General features: G+C 33.4%; 1 pseudogene across 2 annotated transcripts; it reads left to right on the plus strand.

Moving 5' to 3' along the window:
- The first annotated feature begins 1072 nt into the window (after positions 1–1072).
- On the plus strand, positions 1073–5072 carry LOC111306276 (phosphatidylinositol 4-kinase gamma 5 pseudogene; annotated as a pseudogene). 2 transcript variants are annotated; one of them, XR_016331542.1, is made up of 2 exons: positions 1073–1262; positions 2506–5072. The product of XR_016331542.1 is annotated as a phosphatidylinositol 4-kinase gamma 5 pseudogene, transcript variant X1 (transcript). The 2 variants fall into 2 exon arrangements; XR_016331543.1 differs by having other exon boundaries at positions 2509–5072.
- The last annotated feature ends 1494 nt before the right edge of the window (positions 5073–6566 follow it).

Here is a 6566-nt window from a genome sequence, read left to right on the forward strand (position 1 = left end):
GTGGATCTTGTTTGGTCCGCTGGTGAAAGAATGATTCGAGCACGACAAAGCCAAGACTTAAAAACTTTAATAAGGAAACGTCACAATTGAATTCTTAGAGATTAGATTCGATAATACTTGAATTTTTTGGTTTTAAATTTTTGTTGAATAATTTGTTCAGGTTTTGATCGACTTCGTGGATTTGAGTTAGTTGCTTTGCCAATTGAAAATCTGATTAATTTATAAAAGTTTGTTATAATTTTGTTCTTTCTCCTAAATGTTTTCACTCTGATTTGGTTTTTTAATCAATCGAAGGTTTAACATCTAAAAATTAAGCTTTAATTTATATTTTGCCAATATAAAATCATTTGTACCATTTGGATAGTCAAATCAACAATAAAAAAATATGTCAGCACGATATTAAATCTCTAAGTATGTTATAACGTGCGCATTTCTTTTTTTTTTTTTTTTTAACCTAAAAAGTTTTAAATTGCTACGACTTTAGTCTTCATTCAAATAAAATAAAAATTATAATCCTGAAATGCTCAACATCCTAAAAATTTATTCATAAATTAAGCATTAGTCCTCCCAAGATAGTCTAATTTTGTAGGTAAAATCTAAAAAATTTCATAAACAGGACATGAGATAATATTTAAAAAAATTTATATTCAGTGTATAAATCATTAATGAATAAATATAATAATTTATCTCATTAATAAAATATTATCATTTAATTTAACAATAAATAAATTTTATTTATTGATCATTTATCATATATAAATTTTTTAAGAAATGTATTCTTTTTTTCTCATTTAATTTTCTTTTCAATTTTTAGATCTTCCGGATATTTCTAATCGGCATTATTATTAATAAATTTATTTTTAAGAAAAATAAAAAACGAACCTCTTCCTAATCCTAGATTTCCCGAATAAGGGGACAAACTCAATAACTGCTCCACTCATCTAAGGTCTCACCACGTAAAATTCCTCTTACATGGCACAATCTGAATCATCCACGTGGTTGTTCCACCCAATAACAAATTTTAAAAATAATTTTCTAATATTTAACCGTTAAAACTCCTTCCGCTTCTCTTGACAAGAAGTTAAAAGACAAATCTCAAAAAGCGGGAGAGGGACACAGAAGGAGAACAAAAAAAAAAAAAAAAAAACTCATCCGATCATAGCCTTTGATATAACTTCTCACTGCTGAATCTCCACCGTTAATCTCATCAGCGGCTGTAGCTCTCTCTCGGTCGCTGCTCGCCGTCCATTTTCTCATCGCCAGTGAGTCCCTGCGTCCTCACTTCCTGTATAATGATTATTATTTTTGATTAATGCATGTAGTTTTTTCTTTTCTTTTAATTTATTTATGTACTTATCTTTGAATTTCGAAGAATGAAATTGAAGCGTCTCTTTTCTTGAATTATTTTCGTTAATATTATGATTTCGTAAATCATATAAACTCTTCGGAAAAAGGAATAAGTTTTTTGGATTAGTTGATTAAATGTTAATACTCTCCTTTTTTTTAGAATTTTATTTTCAAAATCTATGAAGATGAATCTTTATAGTTTCTTAATCAAGGATTATGATTGACAATGATTTAGACTTTATTTTGTCGTTAGTTTTGCTATTTGATTTTTACTTTCATATGAAAAAAATGAAAAAAAGGCGTCCGGATACAGAAACAAACAATATTTTTGAAGAATAATTCTTTTAGAAAACCAAAATGAATAATTTTACTTCTAGATATAAACTATGATTTGCGATGATGATTTACATAAATTATGGTCTACCAATTTAATCTTCTAATTCTGTTTGTTTTCTTTCTAATTCACACTCCCTGGTTTAGTAGCTAGTTTCTAGCATGGCTGCATCTTTGATTACTTTTTTCTAAAGCATAATTGGTCAAATCCGATTGGCGTAATCTTTGATTTGTTTTCTCTAAAGTGTGATTGTTCAAGTCCGATTGGCGTCTGAATTTATGAAGGCAAGTTTGAAGAGGAAATATTTAGCACTTTTCCAAGCCTGGAAAGTATATGTGGTCTATTATTTTATTTTTCCTTTTCAACATTTAGGATAGATGAGCAAATTTATAACTTGATAGTAATATTTTGATATCATGACAAAGCAGTTTTTTTTTTTTTTTTTTTTATATATATAATTTTGAATATTATTGTTTTAAGTAAGTTTGGGTATGTTTTGTTTTCTCTCTTTTATAAACCAAATTTACTTCAACTTTGGTTCTTTAGGTGTCTTTGCTAGATAGCTGTTAATTTAGATGTGGAAATTACAACAAAATTACTTTAGTAAAATGTTTATAGAGTGCTTTGTTTTTGGTCAAAAAGACTTGTATTATTGCTTGTGTCCTTATGGTTACTTGTTAATATATATAGGCCTCAAATTTTCTTTTTCTTTTTAATATTTGAAAATGAAATTTATTTAGCTTTTACTTTCATTTTTACTTTTTAATTTTAAATTGTTTTTCTTGTGATTCTTCTAATGATTCTTTTATCTTTCAATTGGTCAGCAGTATTGGCTTGCTTCCTTGATGCAGCAGTTTCACGACATTTTATATCTGCTTTTACTTTACAGAATCTGTTCCAATGTAAAATTAAGACTTACCAATCGAATTCAACTGGGTTGATTATGAAAGTTTACAACACCAACTTTTCCATTCAAGTTTTGCCAGCATTTAAGTTTGGCGTCTGCTTGAGAGAAAAGCTCTCTGCTGTCGCCATCTCCACTGCTGGCACTAAACTCTACCGGTTCTCCTCTTCATTTCACATATCTTGATCCAAACTGCTCTGTTATAACTGGATGGCTGTTGCAGCATTTAAGGGACTCTTTAATGGTGAATGTTGTGGAAATAAGAGAATGGAAAGATCACCTTCTGGAAGAAGACGTGTATTTGTTCAGACTGAAACTGGCTGTGTTCTTGGTATAGAGTTAGATAGGAGTGACAATGCGCATACTGTGAAAAGGAAACTACAAGTTGCTCTTAATATTCCAATAGAGGAGAGGTCTCTCGTATATGGGGATGTGGTGCTGAAGAATGACCTAAGTACTGTAAGGAATGATTCTCCACTTCTTCTCACGAAAAACTTCATGCACAGAAGCTCATCTACTCCATGCCTCTCACCAACCGGCAAGGATATTCAACAGAGAGATCAGAGTGGTCCTATTGAGATATTAGTATGTTCAAATAATTTTTCCAGGACAAAAAAACTGGTAAAGGAAATTGTGAAGGCAATGAAGATTGGCATTGATCCCCTTCCAGTATGTGGTGGGTTAGGAGGTGCCTACTATTTTCGAAATTGCCAGGGTGAAAATTGTGCAATTGTGAAACCAACTGATGAAGAACCTTATGCCCCAAACAACCCAAAAGGTTTTGTTGGCAAATCCCTTGGGCAGCCGGGACTGAAACGCTCGGTACGTGTTGGAGAGACCGGCTTTAGGGAGGTTGCAGCTTATCTTCTTGACTATGATAATTTTGCCAATGTGCCCTCTACTGCTCTTGTGAAGGTCACACACTCTATTTTTAATGTGAATGACGGAGTGAATGGAAACAAGCAGCAAGAGCAAAAGGAGGTTAGCAAGATTGCTTCTCTGCAGCAGTTCATCCCTCATGATTTTGATGCCAGTGATCACGGGACTTCAAGCTTTCCAGTTTCTTCTGTACACAGGATAGGGATATTAGATATTCGCATCTTGAACACTGATAGGCATGCTGGAAATCTTCTGGTCAGGAAAATTGATGGAGATGGAGGACTGAGTCAAGTGGAGCTTGTTCCGATTGATCATGGTCTATGCCTTCCAGAAAACCTGGAGGACCCTTACTTTGAGTGGATCCATTGGCCGCAGGCATCAATTCCTTTCTCAGAGGATGAGCTTGAATATATATCTCATCTTGATCCATTTCGAGATTCTGAAATGCTTAGAATGGAGCTTCCAATGATTCGAGAGGCATGTCTTCGCGTCTTGGTTGTTTGCACAATTTTCCTCAAAACAGCAGCAGTTTTTGGTCTGTGTTTAGCTGAGATTGGTGAGATGATGAGCAGGGAATTTCAAGGCCAGGAGGAGGAGCCAAGTGAGCTTGAGTTCATATGTATTGAGGCGAGAAGATTGTTGGAGGAAAGGAATATGCTTTCCGATAATGTGAAAGCTGGAGAAAGTAAGTTTCAGTTTGAAATTGACTGTGAGGAAGAAGTTGATTTAACTTCTAATGTAGAAAAGAAGTTGGCATCCCATGCTCATTGTAGGCCACTAGGTGGAAATATCCGGAATCCACTTTCCAAGCTAGATGAGAATGCGGAGGAATGGACAGATGATGAGGAGAATGTAATACCTCCAAGGTCAGATGAACATGCTTTTGTTGCTCAGGATCGGGCTCCAACTGTTCCAAGACTGTCAATGTCAATGAAAAATGTAAGCATTGGAGAAAAGAGTTGGAGGCATGAGGGTGCAATGCAGAAAAGTGGCTATTTGGCTGGCACATCATCTGGAAACAGAAGTGTGAATGAACAGCTACCTGGAAGCACCAGTTTTGTCAAACTGGCTGATATGAGTGAAGAGGAGTGGGCACGGTATCTTGAGATTTTCCATAATTTGCTTTACCCGACATTTTCTAATCGTAAATCAGGGAGTGTGGGTCAGAGGCAGAGACAGAGGCTTGGAACTTCATGCCAGTTTTGAGTAGTTAATCTTTTCAAAGTCTAGAAATCATAAAGCCAAAATTTAAGGCTTGAGAGTTGTTGGAACCAGAAAGCAGAGTTATGTTGGTAACTTAAAGGTTTTACCGTTAAGCATGGACTTCATTGATGAGATGGAGTTACTCTTATTGGATATAGGGTACTACTTTTAGATCATGAAAACTGTGGTCACCATTTGCAATAGGTGTGAGGACTATCATTTAGATTTCTTTGCCCAGATCTCCCCCAACTTTTCTTTTCCCTTAAACTTTCATCCTTTACACTTGGCTTTTTCTCTTTTTCTTTTTCCTCTGGGTTCCTTCATATATAAATAATTTGTTCGAACTTTTCTGTATTCCAAAGTTTGTAATATGAAATAAAGTGTATATAGCTATGATATTGTAGATCTGGATTAAGTGAAGTTTATTTTGGTATGTCCATCCCCTTTGCTTTAGATCTTGATTAGCTACATTCTGTTACCAGTTTATATGATGTGGTTGAACTGCTTTATTTTATGTTTTGACTCATAGTTGGGTTCTTCTATAAACGCTTTAGTTGGGTGACTATTTGCTCTCTTACTCGTTAAGGGAAAAAACCTTGAGTGGATAGGGTTCTTGTGTTGTTTTACTTTGTCAATTGAAGTTGATTGAGCTTATAATATCTCTTATTTTATCTTTAGAAATACTACCTTTTCGCAGGGTCATGATTTCTCGAGTTTGATTAAGGTAATGCTTCTTATCTTTGGCAATTTGAGATTGATACTGTTAGGTAAATACAATGGAACTCATGCCTCAGTGCATGTAAACATATTCACATTTGCATGCATGTTAGAATGCTCAAAGTGCACAACACCGGACATTAAAAATTTCACTGCATTCAAATTTGGTTGATTGTGTATTTTAAGGATGTCGAGCACGTAGTAGAAGTGATTTTGTGAAGATTGGAAGAGGAGAATTTGATGTGGTACGTTTAGTACTATTTTGATAATGCTATGAAGAGTTTCTTTTTCCTCTAAAATAGAGAAGTTTCTGCTGATAAACTTTTTCGGTTTTTGGATATGTTTGGACCACAGCACTGCACCAGTGGAAAGAGGAGCTCTCCGTCCATTTCACCGAACGGTCCACGGTCCATCCAAACATAGCATATAGCCTGTCTTCTGGTTTGATATATGTATATTTTTGGTTTAGCTAATAATTGTTAGTGAGACTTTATGGATGTCTAAGTCAGTTCATTTCGCCTGTCAAGGACATTCTTTATATCTTTATGATAAAGATGAAGTTGATTGACTGATTAGAGAAGAACATAAGAATGGCTTGTATGATATCTTTATTGGTTTTTGATCGAGGAAATTGTTTATAAAACTGGTGATGTGAGCCAAAGATCCATCCCTTATTATAGAAGGTATACTATATTTTAGATGCAGTATCTTTTTATATGTTAAATATTTTATTATGCTGTACAACAATTTTATAATTTCGTTGATAGAGTTTTTATAAAGTATTAAATAATTTTCCATTTAAAAATAAGATGATATGATATTATATAAATGCTATTGATTTTTTTCTCACCTTGAGAAATTTAATATGTTTAAGACAGTTTACCAAGAAATAATGTTTCATTTTTACATAGGAGGATGTGACTTAAATATGGGGAAAAACCTTGTAAATGATGATATTTGAACATCAAACTTATTGAATACCATCTCTTAAAAATAATTGTATGAACTAATTAAATTAAACAATCATTGTGCTATGCATAAAGAAGAATGAAATGGTTTTATAATTATTGTATCTTGATTTGCTGATTAATGCTAGTGTTTTTACCACTTACATTAGGGTTGGTTTAATGTTACAAATAACTTTAAACTATATTGAAATATTTAATGTGATATTTAAATTTC

This window comes from Durio zibethinus, chromosome 21 (assembly GCF_047325235.1).
Source record: "Durio zibethinus cultivar Kanyao isolate XHJ-2024 chromosome 21, ASM4732523v1, whole genome shotgun sequence".
Classification (NCBI taxonomy): Eukaryota; Viridiplantae; Streptophyta; class Magnoliopsida; order Malvales; family Malvaceae; genus Durio; species Durio zibethinus.